A 21,015-nucleotide genomic window follows, 5' to 3' on the forward strand; every position below is an offset into this window, starting at 1 on the left:
CGTTACCTAAAAATCATATAATATATATTAGAACTCTGTTCTAATCCACAAATCATACTAGCACTATAGTAAATACTAAACATATAGTTTATTCCACACATTCACAACTAAGGTCCACATATCCCTTAGACATATTCTCCTAACTTAAAAACACACCAGTCTAGAACCTTAATTCTACTTTCGCCGATACTCGAACCTATAGCTCTGATACCACCTGTGGCGCCCCCGGCCCGGGATGACCTCAGAAACCCGACCCGAGGATGCCAATCAAACTAACCAACTCAATATATGCTTACACAACCTTAACAACACTTAATAATATAAAGCTCTTACAACGTTTTCAAGTTTGAACAAAAGATTACATCATAAGTTCCTAACTTAAACACAAACACAAGCATATTATACTAGCATCTTCCTTTAGTTGCTACATGCCTCTCGTTGCCACTAAAAACCTTAGTTCATCACATTCTTATCCTTTCCAGAACATCCTTCTCCAAAATTCTTTCCTGAGGAAGTTAGTGACATAAAAGAGTGAGCTCATAAAGCTCAGTAAGCATATATCGTACGATTCAACTGAGGTTTATCCAAGAAACTAAAACAATCTTTCGATAAAATAATCATCAAAAATTTATCAATATCATCAATGGTTCATCACAGCAAAATAATTCACATAAGATTAAAACCGAGTATTCAAGCATGATTAGTTCATCAATTCGTCAAGTTGGGATCCCGGCCAGCTAAACAATCGGTTTAGCTTTACCTCCAATAAGGAAGCATCATCATCAGTTCATCAAATATCAATGCAAGAATACTCGTTTTTCATCAATAAAAAACCATTCCAAAATCAAATCATCATTTAAATATTAAAAACATCAACAGCGAATAAGTACAGTATATACTTACAGTGCACAATGTCCTAATTTATGTCTCAAGTCCAACAACTTTGTCCCCTAAAATATTCACACATTTATTATTATCAAGTCACACTTATAATAATTCTCCAACTACTACTAATCAAATCAAATAAATCAAATAAAAATAATTAAATCATAAATCATAAATAACTAATAAAACTATAAAACTATTAAAATAATAAGTCAGGAGACTTACTAGATTTAGCCAAAGAGCTTCCTATTTAGTAAGGTAGACATGGATGTGTTTATATAAGGAAAGTCCCTACTTTCCTTTTTCTCCTTCTCGATGTGGTACACTAAACGTGGTTTTAAGAAAACTTGTCGCCCTGCCTTAACTTATATTTTGTTCTTTTAATAACCAGGCAATTGGTTATATACATGAGGATGTTTCATTTTGCTCTCAATGTGGTACCAAAGTGAAGAACAAAAAGAAAAGAAAGAACAAAGCTCTTGAGGGTGCACAAGGGAAGCTGAGCCTACAACCAATTAATTCTTGTTGTACATAACCTTAGCTCCTACCATATGTTTACAATATTCTTCATTTATTTAGTCAATGTGGTTTGTGTGTTTTCTTCTCATTGTAATACACTACTCATCCCACATCGAAAAGGTATTGAAACCTTCTTGCCTTCAACATCTATATATATCCCCCAATTAGCTCACCTTTATACTTAGAAGATTTTGCAACCTTTTTATTTAAGAAGGCTTGCAACTTTTCTCATGGCTTAAACATAGCCAATTAAATATAAGTTCAAACATTTTATTTAGAAGAAAAAAAAATGTTTTCTCATAATTAAATAAATAACAAGATGAAGGATGAGTTCCAAAGTTTATGGACTTCACCAAGTCCCACATCGAGGGAATATAATAAAGATATAAGCTCTTTCTCTATATAAGAAGGCTACTAGCCAACACTAGTATTTTATATCCAACCAAGTAAGTGATCTTGCTTGGTTTTGGGACGATTATTCGTCCCACATCGAGGAGATACACTCAAGTGATCACCTCTTTCTCTATATAACAATGCTATGAAGCCTACATTAGTATCTTATAACAAACTAAGCTAAACATGTTGTTTAGTTTTGGGGACAACTTTAATTCTCCCACATCGAGAAGATTTTGAATAGGTCTCCTTCCCAACTCTATATAATGCCAATAGATCTATTTGTTTAAGTAATTAAATGGAACTCATCCTTTCTAAAAGTTGAGCATAGAACTTACAAAGTTCAATATAATTAAGACAAGTACAAATAATCTTTCACTTGACTTTACATATAGCCTAATTCAAATAACAAGTTTATGTTTCTAAACAGGGCATTAAAGTCAAAAAGTTTACTCTTCCAAGATTATTTATTTATAAAACACTTGTCCCACATCGAGAAGATGTGAGTGCAAGTCTCATGTCTCAACTATATATTGAGATTGAGCATGAGTCTACTAACTTAAAAGTTGGGCTTGGTAACTTAACTAAGCCTACCTATCATTTGCCCCAAATAATGATTGGGTCGATATCTTCCAAAATATTATTCTCGGATTGAACACAATATTTTTAAGAAGGAAGAAAATATAATAATATTCTTTAAAATACATATAATTTATGTATTTTCAAATAAAATAAAGTCAGGGTATTACAACCAAAATCTGAAATGACTAAAGAACAAACTTGAATGGTTCTGTTGTTCATCATTGTTTCGAGCTTGTTATGCACAGACCACCTTCAAATTCCAGAGAGTGTGAACCATCCTCTCACAAACTGGGGTCATCATCTTTGCCAATGACCGTGTTGTACAATTTCAGTACTTGGATGGTGAGGTTATCGAGTTTTTTAGTTTGAGGGCTGCTGTGCACAAACAAGCAAACTTGAATGGTTTATTTAAATTTAAGCCTAAAATTTATTTATAACATAAAATTTATTATATTCTACATATATTAATTTTGAATCATTAATATAATTTTTATAGGGTGCCGCAACACGCGGCTTCTTAATTAGGTAGTAATAAGTGAAAATAAAATTAAAAATATCTTTTCACATTTTCAGATCAATATTTAAACACTTACTTAAAGTATCGAAATTGTATAATAAGAATATAAGATATGATGAAATCTTTTTATGCTGATGAAATTTGATGAAAATTAGATGACCGACAAAAAACCCGCCCAATCCACACGCCCACTTACCTTCTCAGTACCCACCTTCTCGACGCTCTCCTCTACTCTCACTTTCTTTCCCTATTCTTTGTGTACACACTCATACTCACGGTACACACACTCATAGAAGTTAGGTTTCTTTCTAAGCCATTCAATTTTAGTTCTATTTTTCACTATTTTTGCTGTTAATTTGGGCTTTCTTTTTATCTCAGGTCTTCAGCCTGGTTCAATTTATTCGATTAGAATTAGGGTTTTGATTTGGGGCTTCATTCGGGTTCGATTCTTTGAGTTTAAGGTAACTGATTCTTTATATTTTCTTATATTCGCACCTCCCTTCATTTATACAACGTGTTTGATGATATGCCTGAGTGACATTATGAGCTACAATTTGCTTGAGTTTGGTTTGTGATGATCTACTGAGTTTGTGTATGGCCTGTTTTTCTTTTCGTTTTTGCCTGTGTCACTTTGTATTTAGCCGATTGGTTGTAGTTTTGAAGTTTGTTTTTGCGCTTGTGTTGCTGTGTAGATTGATGTGCAGCCCCTGTTCCGCTTTGAGTTTTTCTTTGATGTTAATAGCAATAAATTGTGAGTTGCGTCTGTTGGTTGATTTTTAGTTCCAAGTTGCTGTGTAGTTTTGAATTTACAGAGTTGCAACAGAGTTTCCTAGGCATTGAATTCTGTTTTACTGAGTTACTGGCCGAGTCACATTGCCGTGTTAGATTTTTAAGCTGTTTGTTAAATTTTTGAGCCGAGTTGTCACATTTTGTTACTTTCACTACTACAAATTCACTCATACTTTAATTTTATCATACTAGCAACTCAATTTAATTTAACATAACTTAATTAAATCCCAAATATCGACAACTATTATTATACTTAATTACTACACAGAAATGAATCACTACATTGAGTACTAGGAGCCGTCCGAAGTTCTATTAGAGTACCAAAATGCAAGAGAATCAAAAAGTATCCAAAAAAATTTCTGAGGTATCTTTGATCATGGCAAAGGCTTTAGCATCTTTCAAAAAATGATTGATTGAGAGATCACCTAGTCAGCACCTTTTGCATATCACCTGAGTCTATAAGCGTCTCATCTTTGTCTTGATTATGACCGGATCAGTCCACTCCTGCAAACAACCAGTAACTCTATTAAAAAATCTGAAAACTGAGCAAGCATCTCAAAGGATAAGTTTTACATAAACAATATTAAATGTAAGGTTCCGAGACACTACACCCACCTTTGATCAAAAGTAACTGTCAGTGAATGGTATTTATATTTTTATACTTTATGAGAAGTTTTAATGTCTCGCTAACATGAAGAAAATTCTTATATTAAATCGTATTGTTCTAATGTGACTTTCATTTATAGCGTATGCAATGTGCCAAAAGTAAGTCGGATTGTGTTTTTAAAGCTGATGGTAGTTTTGTACCTAAAGATGAGAAAAAGAAGCAAGAGCAGCCGTTGCGTGAGGAAATCAAGTTAAACTGTATATAATATCAGTGATCATTTTAGTGTGTGTAACGGTGTAGGTAGGTATATTTTTTATTAATGCAGGTTTGTAAAAGTTAGTGTAGATCGATGGAACAATAATACTAATATCAATACTCTCCTTTTTTAACTGCAACAACTGAGACTAGCGATGGTCGTGATGCATCAGAGTATCCAACATTTCAGGCAGTGTCCATTAAGAACACCGTCGAACATGAGTGTGCGCACACAATTAGCGCAAATGGGATTTAGACCCCTGGTGCAACATCAATGAACTGTTCGACTCTTCAATTTCTACAAGGATGAAGATGTCATTATTCTTGCAACGGAACTCCCCTGCTGCAGCATCAAGATTGTTTGTGCCTCCAATAGTTCCAGGACCCCGTCAACAATAAAGAATTGGTCGGAATCATGTATTTAAGCATTATAATTATACTGGTGAAAACCTTAACAAGTACTTACATAATAATTATATTTGTAAAAACCTTGACTTATGGTGAAATGTTTGTTAAACTTCAGATTGATGATTCACAACCGACCATATGATGACTGGATCATTGTAGCCCAAAACAATCTATTGGTAGGAATGTTTTTCATCAGCTTGAAAGTCTCTAATGTATTGCATGATCAGTTCTTGTGAATTAAGTAAGAATATCAATATATGATAGAATATCAAGATCATGTATATTCAATTACTTTGCTTTTGTTGCTGGGGTTACATGCACAGTGTACAACCCCAGCAATAAAAGCAAAGTAATTGACTATACATGATCTAGATATTCTATCATATATTAATATTCTTACTTAGTTCACTAGAACTGATCATGCATTACATCAAAGACTTTCAAGCTGATGAAAAACTTTCCCAGCAATAGATTGTTTTGGGCTACAATGATCCAGTCATCATATGGTCGGTTGTGTATCATCAATCTAAAGTTTCACAAACATTTCATTATAAGTCAAGGTTTTTACAAATATAATCATTATGTAAGTACTTGTTAAGGTTTTCACCAGTATAATCATAATGCTTAAATACCTGATTCCGACAAATTCTTTGTTGTTGACTGGGTCCAGGAACTATTGGAGGCACAAACAATCTTGATGCTGCAGCAGGGGAGTTCCGTTGCAACAATAATGACATCTTCATCCTTGCATAAATTGAAGAGTTAAACAGTTCATTGATGTTGCACCAGGGGTCTTATTCCCATTTGCCCTAATTGTGTGCGCACACCCATGTTCGACGGTGTTCTTAATGGACACTGCCTTAAATGCTGGATACTCTGATGCATCACGACCATCGCTAGTCTGTGACGGACCCACCATAAATAACCGACTCAAGCATGCATAATACGATATTAAATTAAACTACAGAATTATAAAGTATTAATCTACAAGTCTAAATCCACAATCCCGGAATCACCAGGAATGAGTATGAACAACATCTAAAGTTATTACAAACCAAAAATTTAAGTCTAAGTCATTACTACACCTTTTAAATCCCAAAAGTTCCAAATGATAAAATTAGGGAACTACGAGTTCCCAACCTGCTCCATCATACGGCGATACGCAATCCATGATCCTGAGGTAGACTTACGGGCGGTCTGCTTGAATCGGGCCATTCTCGGGTTTCGCTGAAGGGTTATAATATACAACAATATATATGAGCAAAAAGCTCAGCAAGTGAAAACAATCTATAATAGTTCCCAATATGCAGTATAATCAAGTGCAATAATAAAAATGGCTATCACAAGGTATAATCACAAGTAAAGGTGCAATGTGAGATAACAAGTTTATTGGAATTGGAAACACACAGCGCTACGAGCATTGAGGGGTGATCAGCCCACACCAAGATCCGAACCACATAAAGTGATTCAACCAGGGAGGATCCTCGGCACACATTGGCCATAAACAGACATCAGGCTCCCCGCTACTGATGCTGCAATAGTTGACTAGCGCCTCAGTCTTAAATAAATTGTTATCCAATTCCTTTTTAAGGTCTTTCAATTCAATTCATTTTCAAAAAGGGGTCTTGATCAAAGACAAGTCATTAAGCAAGGTGTTTTTAAAACACAAGTGATATTTCTCAAAATAGGGAATGTTATTAAGATCAGGGTTCCAAAAGAGGTAATTCAGTTTAATATGGGGTATCAACTTCTCATTATTCATCATGGGACTATTAGAGTGTATTCATGTGGGTATAAGGTGATATTATATGAAAAAGGATAATTCAAGTATTAAGGGTATTATTGGAATCCAAAGTAATGATCATATGGGACAGATAAGGTGATTCGGTTCTAAGTAAACAATAATTCGACATTCGCAAGGTATACAATTATCAAGAGTGTATAAAGGAGAGTATATAGTTCCACTTGCCTGGACTAAGCTTACTGAGCTCTTGTACAGATTCTTCTAGGGGTTCCTTGCCTGGCCTCCTACTTGCACCTATAATTAATAGTATCCTCGTCACTACAAGGCTAACTACCCTTTCGTGTATAAATATATATATATATATATATATATAAATATATACATATATATAAAATATACACTTAAACTTAATTAAAACAAGTAACATATTCATCAAGTAATGCACATAACAAGTAAAGCATGGCATTGTATTACTTAACTATTATCACTTAATAATCCTCTAATTATACCTAAGTCACTTAAGCAATTAATCACGTAACACATAAGGTCTAAGACCAACACCTCATAACTATACTCTACTGACCTCAATTTAACCAATTAATAGTAAGGCACACTTGTGCCCCACCTCCCAAGACTTACAAGTGAAGTGCAACCTAAGTGACTTATTAGTATGCTTACCTTGGCGACACTTGTGTGCCTTGGTAAAAATAATGCATCTACACTAAGTGCATTGACTTAAACTAACTTGCACTATCTAATATGACTTAAAACTAACTCATGGACTCAATATGAGGTCAAGGACTCACTGATGACACACTCAAATGCAATGCACCTTAAGTTGGTTCTAAAATGTGACTCTATGTGTGACACTTGTGTTCTTTAGTGGAAATGAGGCATCTCCACTTAAGGCATTCACTGTAAATTGACTTCTAAGGGTTGATATGATCCTAAACTGACTTTTTGAAGTGGTGTGACTCAAAGGCCTTGCCCACAAGGGCCTTTAAAACTAATGCACTCAAGTGACTATTCTGATTAGGCAGTTTGGCACCTCTTGGAGGGCCTTGGCAAAAACAGATGTTTCCACCATGTGCCTTGGTGAAATTGTGACTCCTCTGGATAACTAAGACCTAAATCTAAGCTGTGCACTTGGAATGACACTAAGGCCTTGCTCAGGCCTCCATGCCAAGTTGGCACAGAACACCTTGACTTGCTGTAGGGACTGCCCTGATCTTACCAACTTGAAACTCACTAAACTCACTCAATACACCAATCCAATGACTCAAATAGCTTCCTAAGACTTCCCTAAACTCATCTAAATCAAGGTCCCACGAGGGCCTCACCAATGACATAGCTTTAACCACTCAAGGATGCAATTGATCCTAAAGTGCCCTGTTCTGCCCTATACTCGAAAATGTGTGTGTGTGTACCTATGTAAATGATTATTTTTATGACTCTTATGGCTACTGGAGACTTGTATATACCAAGCCCCAACTCCTGGTAACTTGGGCCTATGAGGGCCTAAGCATGACATCTCCATTTCTCAAGGTTTCTATGGTGTAAAAATCTGCTTTGGTGTGTGTGTGACTCCTTCCACCTTAACTCCCTTCCAAACAACATAATCCAAGCAAATAAGCCACAAACCTACTCTACATGATACATATATCTACTGACTATCCTCACCAAGCAAGATACCACAACTTTTAACCAAATAAAATACAATGCCGAAGCAAAATAATGAGCCAAAACAGAGCAGAATTTTCAGGGTGCATACATGAGCAAAATTTCGAATATATGAACATGATACTCTCAAAATAACCACTGATTATCATTGTATACTATCATATATGTTAAGAACCAACCATATTCCACAAGAATAATAGCATGCATTGACCAAAAACCAAGTTAAAAACTCCAAATCATCACATATAGCATCCACTCGAAAGTCATGGCTTAAGATCACTAGTTTCACATATTTCTTGTACAAATCATAACATGCAAGCTCTAAAACTTTATAAAACATCTTGTAAAAGAACCAAAATCTCTTGCAACATAACAAAACTTCATACATTTCGAATTCAAGTCTCCAAAACAAACCATTCCCTTCGGCACCCTTAAGGTTCATTGCCGAGGGTGATGAAACATGTGTGTTTTGGACAAATATAGGTATAAAACCTCTCCAAAAACACATCAAGCTCATCTTTAGGAACCTCCAAAATTGTGACCCTAAGTTCACAAGAACTAAGGCCCCATTTCGGTTCCAAATTCAACATGCAACATAGGTTCTAACCTCAAAATGAAAATACAAGCTTGGATGAAGAAAGTCTTGGCCTCCAAAAGCTTGAAATGATGAAGAATGGAAGAAAATGGTGAAGAGAGGGGAGGGTTTGAGATCAGCCGAGAGGGAGAGGTGAGGGAGAGAGAAGAGAGAGATGAGAGAAGAGGGTTTTGATGTGGTAGTGGATTGTAGAAATGACTAGATTATCCCTCCTCCAAGTGTTAGTGTAAAATGCATGCAAGGGTAGATTAGACATTTGATAAATAATAAAAGTGTGATTCAAAAAGTATTAAAAGAAAGAGTTTTAATAAATAAAGTACAAATCTGTAAATCTTGAAATTAATATCACAAATAATATGGGATTTAAGAAGTTTAATAAAATAGTATTCAAAGATTTCAGACAAAGAATGAATTTAAAAGATTATATGCAATAAAGGCTCTAATATTCGCATTACACAAAATATAAAAGCACGAATATAATACACGTAATATCATGAGATATATATATATATATATATCAATTCGCTATTTTACAAGTTAAAGTTTATCGGCTACTCGCAATTCATCAAACATCACTAAATCGCATATATCTCTATTATTATCAAATCGGGTAACGACAACGATCACATTTATTAATATAAAGTTAAAACCGTCGCAACTAGTAATATCATTTAATCGCGTAGCGAGATGTATATATAAATATATACACTTAAGCTTAATTAATAACAAATCACATACTCCTCAAGTAATGCACATAACAAGTAAGGCATGGCATTTTATCAATTAGCTATTATCACTTAATAGTCTCTAATTATACCTAAGTCACTTAAGCAATTAGTCAAGTAACACATAAGGTCTAAGACCAACACTTCCTAATTACACTTTATTGACCTTAACTTAACCAAATAAGAGTAAGGCACACTTGTGCCCCACCTCACAAGACTCACCAATGAAATGCATCCTATTTGACGTACTAAAATGCTTGCCTTGGCAACACTTGTGTGCCTTGGAAAAAATGATGCTTCTATACTAAATTCATTGACCTAAACTAACTTGCACTATTTTATATGACTTAAAACTAACTCATGAACTCAATATGAGGTCAAGGCCTCACTGATGACTCACTCATATGCAATGCATTCTAACTTGGTTGTAAAATTTGACTATCTAGCTGAGTACACTGCCCTGATTTCACTCACTTGCAACTCACTTAACTAACTCAATTAACCATTCTAATGACTTGTTAAGCTTCCTAAGACTTCATTAGACTTATCTAAAGCAAGGCCCCATGAAGGCCTCACCAATTACATGGTTTTAATCACTCAAAAATGCATAACACTACAAAGTGCCCTATTCAGAGTTGCTCTCTGAAATGAGTGTGTGAATCTATCTAAATGGATGTTTTTATGACTTCTAAGGCTACTGGAGACTTGTACAAACAAAGTCCCAACTCCAGGAAACTCAGGCCTATGAGGGCTTAACCATGACACATCCAATTCTCTAGTTTTCTCTAGTGCAAAAATCTGCCATAGTGTGTGTGTGTCTCCTTCCACCTTAAATCCCTCCAAAACTCCATAAACCAATCAACCAAGCCACAAATCCTAATCTACAATAAACATACACCTACTGACCATCAACACAAGGGAGTTTATATCCATTATTCAACCAAAAATATACATAACCGAAGCAAAGCATGGCATGGCAGCAGAGCAGAATTTTATGAGCAGTTTTTAAACAAATTTCAAACCAATGCACATACATATAAGTTCGTTAAGCATTAAAACTGAGCATAATACATCATGGCACCTTCTATACTAACATTTTGTGGCAAAAACCGAAGCATGCATTGATCAAAAACCAAGTCAACAACTCCAAATCATCTCATATAGCATTCATTCGAAAGTCGTGGCATATGGTCACTAGATTCACATTCTTCTTGTACAAATCATAACATACAAGTTCTAAAACTATGTAAAACACATTTTAAGGGATCAAAACTTCTTGAACCATGAGCATAACATCATCTTATCACAAAATTATTCACAAAAAACCCACTCCATTCGGCTCCCTTAAAGGTCATGGCCGAATGGTTTGAAACCAAAACCATGGCTTGACAATGGGAGTGGATACTCCCTCAAGACCACGTTTTGTTCAAAACTTTAAGCCAACCATGAGTTTAACTTGAATCCACAAGAATCCAAGCCAAGATCTCTAGGCTCTTTGACATGCAAGTGTAAACTAGCCTCCAAAATGAAGATGCAAAGCTAGGTGATGAGGATCTTGACTTGCTTAACTTGAATTAATGAAGAAGATGAAGAAAAAATGGTGGAGAGGGAGGGGAATGGGGTTCGGCCGAGAGGAGAGGAGAGGGAGAGAGAAGAGAGAGATGAGAGGGTTTGAGTGGGTGAGTTGTGTGTGAGAAATGAGTGTGCGGTAGAGTGTTTTGACTCCTCTTTAACTTGACCAAAGTGCTAGTGGAATGTGGAAGTTACCAACTTATCATTCTTGCTATTGTTAGAGATTTTGCATGCAAGGGTAGGCTAGTCTTTTGATAATTATTAAAAGTGTGATTTAAAAAGTATTTAAAGAAAGAGTTTTAATAAATAAAGTGTAAATCTATAAATCATGAAATTAATATCACAAATAATATGAGATTTTAGAAGTTTAATAAAATAGTTTTCAAAAATTTTGGACAAAGGATGAATTTAAAAAGAATAAATACAATGAGAGCTCTTATATTCACATCACACAAAAATATATTAGCAAGAATATAATACACGAAAAATACAAGTAAGAAATGTTTCAATTCGCTATTTTACAAGTTATAATCTATCGGCTACTCGCAATTACTCAAATATCACTAATTCGTGTCAATCTCTATTATTATTAAATCAGGTAGCGACAACGAGCACAATTATTATTATTATGTCAAAACCGTTGCAACTAGAATATCACTTAATCGCGTAGCGAAATTCATTCATGAAAAACCAAATAAGTACATTCTAACTATAACCGGAAGTCACATAACGAAAAATAAGTCGATTATACAGAATTTAACAACTAAGATATGAAAATTTAATATATCACCAAAACGGAATATTGTGATATTTATAAGTCAAATATTATAGATGTTACAGAACATGTCCATAGGGATCAACCAGAGATATGATGTGGTACTGTTTGTAGATGCAGTATTATGTGTAACCACAGAAATGATTGGGGTTGGAGCGGTTATTTTTAATACAGACAAAAGGGCCCAAGCTACCCTCTCGAAACCACTGAAAGGTAGTTTATCAGTTTTCCAGGCCGAAGCACTACCATTATTGGTGGGTCTGCGTTGGGCAGAAAGTATAGGCTTTCCTTTGAAGAATATCTCATCTTATTCATTGATGTTGGTTCAAGCGTTGAATAGTACAAAGGTTTATCATAATGAACTAGGAATGCTTCTGGCCGATATTAAAATGTTGATGGAAAACTTTTCTGGAGCAATAATTTCCCATGTGAATCACAAGTTCAACTTAGCTGCTCACAACCTATCCAAACAGGCCCTTCAACTGGATGGTGAATTAATATAGATGGAAGAAGGCTTGTAGAACACTGAGAATCAGAGGTAAGTATTCAATAAAATGCGGCTATTGATAATAATGTTCTGCTAAAAGAAATCTGAGTAGTCGCGGCTTTGTTAAGGGTTATAATCCAAAACTAGTTAAGGAATGAGTATTGGTTCTAAAAAAGAGACAAGGAACAACAGATTACCTTCATTATACATAACTTCTAGTTTAGGATAACTAAATTAGGCAGCCTATTAGTTAGATTAAGCTCACCAGATGAATAATATATATAGTTTGGGTTGTATACAACATTTAAACATCTAGTAGTATTTTTTCCTCTCTTAAGAAACACAAATAGAGATTGATAGATGGAATAACACCAGAGGTCCCGGAACCTTCCATGAGTTCTGCCACATCCAATTGAATTAGTTAATTTTATAATAATGTCACATTTTAGAAGTTTTAAGTAAAGGTGATAAGACCTACAGACTACCATCAATCTTTTGGGTTTCATGAACAGACTTAATTTAGGTTATTTAAAGAATTAAATCTACTTACCTATGCACCTACCATTAGTTAGTTTTATGCAAAAGGCTCACAATTTTCTTCCACTAGATTTGAAATTAGATATCTGAAGAATCAGCAGTACCTGGATTGAACTAGGATCCAACTATACTGACATAATAATCATAGTTAATGCCTAGAAGGTAATCCTCACTATGAAATCACTACTGACTAAGATAATGATGCAAACAAGCTAAATTTTGTTTTAACAAACCTGTCAACATCCCATTGCCTTCCATCTTAGCCAGAAGGAAAATTGCCTATGTCTAATCTTGGCAGGAGATATTTCTCTTTACTATTTTTCTTTGATTCTGATGTCTTTGTGGGTAACGACGTAGGCTGAAATACAATAGATTAATTTATCTAGAAATAGCCATAATAGGTAAGTCCAAATAAAATAGTCATAAAGATTAATGGTATATTAACAGGTACACAATTGATACCTGGTAGATAGCTTTTCATTTGCTCGTAAAAATTGTTTGACAAAATCTCGAAAGATAAACTGAATCACCAGTACTATATATATACACATAGAATCAGATTGATCCACAAATCATTAGTGACAATATCAAAACATATATAGTACAAAGCACAGAATAGTACTCCCTCTGTCGCATTGAATTGTATATAGTCTTCTTTTTGGCACGTCTCATCAATTGTATACATACCAAAAATAGTAAGTTTTTATAATATAAAAACTTAACTACAACCACTACTTTCTTCCACTAAACCCACTTTATACCTTAAATATTAGTAGGTCCCACCACTTTACTCACACTACACTCATTTTACACATTAAATATTAATCGGTCCCATCACTTCACCCACTTTTCTTACTTTTCATCACTAAATTACACTTTTTCTTAACCTCCGTGCCACTCCCCATATGTATACTACTCACCGGGACGGAGGGAGTAACAGACAATTAAGTAAGATGGTTTTATAGGCACAAGTAATGCAATTATATACACGTAGTTATTTAGCTTTGGAAGGAAGTTCTTATGACTGACTTGAAAGGATCAGAGGGTTGAGGTTGACTGAAATTATGGCTTAATAGGTGGACCAGAGAGATGACAACGCCATTAATTTAGATATACACCAAGCAGCAACTAGTTTAAGTAGAAGTAGAGTAACTAGCGCATATGTTAGATATAATTGATGATTACTAATGTTCTTAAAGTTTGTTTTAGAACAGGAGTGATCAGAGTTTAAACTGGAAGCTGATCAGAGTTTGATGAAGCTGATCAGAGTTTAGTAAAGTCTGACCAGAGTTTGATAAAGTCTGATCAGAGTTTACATAGTCAAGACTCGTCAGAGTTTACACGTGGAAAGAGCTCAGAAGCGGATATACTTCAAGGAAGGATAGAAGCGGAGGAGTGATTTGCTGACTATGGAAACTAAACAGAAAACTGGAGCAATCTTTGATTGATAGAATACATAGCTGATTTATAGGATATCAAATCAGAGATTGATTTTGTAACTGTGTCTATATAAACACAGATTAGGGTTACTCTATAAGATCAGTAGAGTTATCGAGTATATTGTTAAGAACCCTAGCAGCTCTTAGTAATACAATATAAATTACTGAGAGAGTTTTTGTAACCATTCAAGCTTTGTGAATAAGAGTTTATTGTTTTCAATCTCTTATATTGTCATACTGTGTTACAGATTGTGATCACTATATCATCTTATATAGTGAGTTTATAGGACCTAACAAGTGGTATCAGAGCCAGCTCTGTTAAGATTACTACAGTGAGATCTTAATCACAATCATGTCTGAAAAATCACAAGCTTCATCCTTTAGAGTTCCAATCCTTAAGGCATCTGAATATCCAGTCTGGAAAGAGAGAATGATCATATTCTTAGACTCTGTTGATCCAGAATACCTTGACAGGATCTATGATGGACCACATATGCCCACCAAGCTCTCTGTTGGGCTTGCAGATGAACCTCAGAAGATGGTTCCAAAAGAAAAGAAAGATTATACCCCTGAGGACATCCTGTCAATTGGTAAAGACTCTAAGGTGAAACACCTTCTGCACAGTGCCCTTGATAATGCAATGTCTAATAGGGTAATTGGGTGCAAAACTGCTAAACAAATCTGGGATGCTCTGGAAACCAGATGTCAGGGAACTCAGACCATAAAGAAAAACAGAAAAACAATCCTTACACAGGAGTATGAGCACTTTGACTCCAAATCTGGTGAGTCCTTGACAGATCTGTATGACAGATTTGTCAAACTGTTGAATGACTTATCTCTAGTGAACAAGGAATATGATCTTGAAGACTCAAACCTCAAATTCCTTCTGGCTCTTCCTGAAAAATGGGATTTGAAAGTCCCTACAATAAGAGACAATCTTGATCTTGGAGAAATGTCTCTTGATGATGTTTATGGAAGACTGAAGACTCATGAACTTGAGATGGAGCAAAGGAGCAAACGTCATGGAGGAAAATCAAAGTCTGTTGCTCTAAAAGTTCAAGAGGAGGCTGCTAAAAGCAAGGGAAAAGCTCATGTCACAAAGTCTGATAGTGAGTCATCAAACTCTGATGACTCAAACTCTGATAATCCCTCAGACTCTGAAGAAAGTGATGATGAGATGATGCAGTTAGCAGCATTGATGGTGAAAAGCTTCAAGAAGTTGGCCTACAAAAAGTTCAACAAAGGCAAAAGTTTTTCAAGGAAAGACAGAAACTCTGACAGAGTTTATGATAAGAAGAACTTCAAGAAGAATGAGGGCAAGGAAGGGAAAGCTGGAAAGGCTGACAAGTATACCTGTTTCAACTGTGGTGAAAAGGGTCACTTTGCATCTGAATGCAAGAAAGCCAAGAAGGAAAAAGAAAAAGCCTTTATCACCAAGAAAGGAAACTGGACAGATACATCTGATTCAGAGGAAGAAGTCAATTATGCTCTGATGGCAAACACTGACAACAACTCTGAATCTACTGCAAAGGTACCTCATTCTACTCTTGCCTTTGATACTGAAGATATAACTGAGTTAAGATTGTTTCTTAAAACTTTGCATATCAGCTTTAGAGATCAGACTTTAGAAAACGAAAGATTAAAATCTGAAACTCTAAGTGTAAAGAAAAGGAATGATTATCTAGAAAAAGAATTAGTTCAGATGTTGGAAGTTCAGAAAGAAAGAGATGATGCTGTCATTGTCAAAGATGAATTATTAAAGAGGTATGCATCTCTTCAATCAGAACTTGCTAAGGAAAAGGAGATTATTAAGACATGGACTAATTCAGGCAAAACTACTCAGGATATCTTAGGTAGTGGAAACTGGAAGAAGGGACTAGGTTACACTGATAACTCAGAAGCTGAGTCATCAAAAACAGAGTTTGTTAAAACTCAAAAACCTAAGGTTAAACCTGTTAAATTTGTTGCTGAATCCTTTAAGTCTAAACAGAGTAGACCAAAATCAGAGATTAACAACAATTTAAAATCTGATAAGCCCAAACAGGTTAACATAGGACTGATGACTCAGAAACAGCTTAAACATAAGCTTAAAGAGATAAGGTCTGATGACAAAAACAAGGAGCCTAGGAAAAATAGAAATGGCAAGATTGGAATAGACAAGAGTAATAACTACATGCCTATTCCAAATGCACCTAGGAAGACATGCCATAACTGTGGAAATACTAATCATCTTGCTAATTTTTGCAGGAAGAACAAAGACATTAACTCCTTACCTACAAAGTCTGGAGTTAGAAAAAGTAGTATTAGATATAAACCACAAGATCCATGTTTTCATTGTGGTAGTTTATGGCATTCTATTTATACTTGCAAAGAATATCATAGTTTGTATTATGATTATTATCAATTGAAACCTTCTTTAAAGGTTAATAAAAACTCTGCAAGTACAAACTCTGTCTCTAGTACAAACTCTGATCCAAAGTCTGTTAGCTCAAACTCTGATAATGATAATTCCGCTGCAAAAGCTAACAAACTTAATAAGGCCAAGGGATCCAAGCAAGTCTGGATCTTTAAAACTAACAATTAGTGGTCTTTGTGATTGCAGGGCAACAGGAAGAATATTCTAGTCTTGGACAGTGGATGTTCAGGACACATGACTGGAAATAAGGCCCTGCTGTCAGAGTTTGTGGAGAAAGTTGGCCCAAGTGTTTCTTATGGAGATGGCAACATAGGAAGGACTCTGGGATATGGCAACATCAATCTTGGAAATTTCATCATATCTAATGTAGCTCTTGTTCAAGGGCTAAAACACAATTTACTCTCTGTCAGTCAAATCTGTGACAGAGGATATCATGTTGATTTATATGAAGAACACAGTGAGATAGTAAGCAAGTCAACAGGCAAGGTAGCAGTGATTGCTCAAAGACATGGGAATATTTATGAAATTCACTTGCCTACAAACTCTGAAGGAAAAGCAATTTGCCTATCTACAAGAATCTCTGCAGAAGAAAGTTGGAAATGGCATAAGAAGCTCTCACATCTTAATTTCAACTCTATAAATGAGCTTATAAAGAAAAAGCTTGTGAGAGGACTCCCTGAATCACTACTCACATCTGATGGATTATGTGATTCATGTCAAAAGGCCAAGCAGAGAAAGACATCCTTCAAGAGTAAGACTGAATTCTCAATAAAGAAGCCATATTATCTTCTACATGTTGATCTATTTGGACCAGTCAATGCACCATCCATTGCAAGGAAGAAATATGCTCTAGTCATTGTTGATGAGTATACCAGATATACTTGGGTATATTTTCTTCACTCTAAAGATGAAACAGCCTTGCATCTGATGGATCATGTGAAGCAACTGGATCATGGATCTGAAGACAAAGTGAAGATCATTAGAAGTGATAATGGAACTGAGTTCAGAAATTCAACAATGGAAGAGTTCTGCAAAGAAAGAGGTGTAATACAACAATTTTCTGCACCTGGTACACCACAGCAAAATGGTGTAGTTGAGAGGAAAAACAGGACTCTTATAGAAGCTGCCAGAACTATGCTTGATGAGGCTAAATTACCTACTTATTTCTGGGCAGAAGCTGTTCAAACAGCTTGTTTCACTCAAAATGCAACCTTGATTAATAAGCATGGCAAGACCCCATATGAGATGGTGAAGAAAAAGAAGCCAAATCTGAAGTACTTTCATATATTTGGGTGCAAATGCTTTGTATTGAAGACTCATCCAGAACAGCTTACCAAGTTTGATTTAAAAGCTGATAAAGGCATTTTTGTAGGTTATCCTCTGACAACAAAGGCCTTCAGAGTCTACAATCTCAGAACCAAGGTGATCATGGAATCCATACATGTGTCATTTGATGACAAGAAAATTATTGGCTTAGCAGACATGGATGATCATGAAAGATTGCATTTTGAAAATGAAGAAATATTCTCTGATTCGACAAACTCTGATGAACAGTCAAACTCTGACTGTGAACAAAATACAGCAAACTCTGATGAAAATTTACAAGTTCATGATGATGAAGCACGTGTTGAGGAGGAACATCAAAATGTTTCAGACTCTACCCAAGACTCATCAGAGAATGCTGACTCAAACTCATCAGAGAATACTGATTCAAACTCTGATAGCACAAATTTAGGGGGAGCTACAGAGAATGATCAACAGAATCAAGAGAGCATGGATCAAGGGGGAGGATCCAATGATGAAAATGGTCAACTTCCACATGCTAGGAAGTGGACAAAATCACACACACCTGATTTAATAATTGGAAATCCAGAAGCAGGTGTGCAAACAAGGACAGCTACAGCAAATGAGTGTTTACATCATTGCTTTCTGTCACAAACAGAACCTAAAAAGGTGGAGGAAGCTCTTCAAGATGCTGACTGGATTCAAGCAATGCAAGAGGAGCTAAATGAGTTTGAGAGAAACAAAGTATGGACCCTAGTACCAAGACCTAAAACCCTAGTACCAAGACCTAAAGATAGATCCATAGTTGGTACAAAATGGGTTTTCAGAAACAAAACTGACAGTGAGGGTGTCATTACAAGGAATAAAGCAAGGCTTGTGGCAAAAGGGTATTCACAACAGGAAGGTATTGATTATGATGAGACATTTGCTCCAGTTGCAAGATTGGAGGCAATTAGAATCTTTCTGGCCTATGCTGCTCACAAGAAATTCAAAGTATTCCAGATGGATGTCAAGAGTGCTTTTCTTAATGGGAAACTGGATGAAGAGGTATATGTTGAACAACCTCCAGGCTTTGTGGATCCAAAGCATCCAGACTATGTCTATAGATTGGACAAGGCACTTTATGGACTAAAGCAGGCTCCAAGGGCATGGTATGAAACTCTGGCTCAATTTCTTCTTGAAAGTGGATTTACTAGAGGTACCATAGATAAAACACTGTTTTACTTGAATCATGGTAATGATCTGCTTTTAGTTCAAATCTATGTTGATGATATCATTTTTGGCTCCACTAATGCTAAACTCTGTCAAAGATTTGCCAAGCTCATGCAATCTAGGTACCAAATGAGCATGATGGGGGAACTCAGTTATTTTCTGGGTTTACAAGTTAAACAGACTGAAGATGGGATTTTTATCAATCAAGCCAAGTATACCAGAAATCTCTTGAAGAAATTTGGTATGCAAGACAGTTCAGCTGCAACTACTCCTATGGCAACAGCAACCAAACTAGACAAAGATACTGGTGCATCAGTGGATATCACAAACTATAGAGGAATGATTGGATCTTTGCTTTATCTGACTGCAAGTAGACCAGACATCATGTATGCCACATGTCTATGTGCAAGATTTCAGGCAGATCCAAGAGAGCCTCATCTGATTGCAGTAAAGAGGATATTCAGATATCTCAAGGGAACCACATCTTTGGGATTATGGTATCCTAGAGAATCAGATTTTAGTCTAATTGGATACTCTGATGCAGATTTTGCAGGTTGCAAAATTGACAGGAAAAGCACAAGTGGGAGTTGTCAATTTCTGGGTGGAAGACTTGTTTCTTGGTACAGCAAGAAGCAGAAGTCCATTTCAACATCAACAGCAGAGTCAGAGTATATAGCTGCAGGCAGCTGCTGTGCTCAAATTCTTTGGATGAAGAATCAACTGTTGGACTATGGGTTATCCTTTTCTAAAATTCCTATTTATTGTGATAACCAAAGTGCTATTGCTATGACAGGAAACCCAGTTCAACATTCTCTGACAAAGCACATCAGTATAAGATATCATTTTATAAGGGAGCATGTGGAGGAAGGAACCATTGAACTTCACTTTGTTCCTACTGAACAGCAGCTAGCAGACATTTTCACCAAACCATTAAGTGAAACAACTTTTACTAGGCTGGTGAATGAGCTAGGCATGATATCAGGAACTGAGTAAACATAATGGTTAGATCTTTCAAATTTGAATTGTCAAATTACCATATGTTTTGCTCACAAATCTGTCATAATATACTCTGATTGTTAAACTCTGATGACATTCTCTGATGATGTACTCTGTTTGTTATACTCTGATTGCCATTCTCTGACGATATTCTCTGATGTTTGTAAACTCTGAATCTTGATAAATGATCTTATTTTTATTTCTCTGAGACACTTAACCTGTGAAGATACTATGAAGCATGATCTGAATTAGTAATCATGAATCTTAGTTAAGTTCCTTAATCTTGATCTCAATTTTGTGCTACTATTTTACACTATATGCATATTGATATCATTGAGACTCTATTACTTCACATATCTTAATTATAAGTGAGACTGATTAATTTGCATTTTCTCTCAGTAAATTAGACAGTGTTTATAAACTCTGATGCTATACACACCCCTGGAAATAAGCATGGTACTCCTTTGAGATCTTAGATGTCTATATGACAGTGACTGGGAAGACCCAAACATTTACTGGTATTAAGTAATTGCCAAGATTTTATAATCTATGGTGACCAGTCACAATCTCTGATTACTGGAGAAATACTGTTGCTAAA

The 21,015-nt window shown here is 35.5% G+C and overlaps 1 long non-coding RNA gene across 1 annotated transcript in view; it reads left to right on the forward strand.

The window, feature by feature from the left end:
• Nucleotides 1-3,042: 3,042 nt before the first annotated feature.
• Nucleotides 3,043-21,015, forward strand: part of LOC135147764 (uncharacterized) — a 42,720-nt gene continuing 24,747 nt past the window's right edge. The window contains exons 1-2 of the long non-coding RNA XR_010285562.1: nt 3,043-3,173; nt 3,275-3,357. This is a non-coding gene — a long non-coding RNA (uncharacterized LOC135147764). The remainder of the gene's footprint in view (nt 3,174-3,274; nt 3,358-21,015) is intronic.

Source organism: Daucus carota, chromosome 7, assembly GCF_001625215.2.
Source record: "Daucus carota subsp. sativus chromosome 7, DH1 v3.0, whole genome shotgun sequence".
Taxonomy (NCBI): domain Eukaryota; kingdom Viridiplantae; phylum Streptophyta; class Magnoliopsida; order Apiales; family Apiaceae; genus Daucus; species Daucus carota.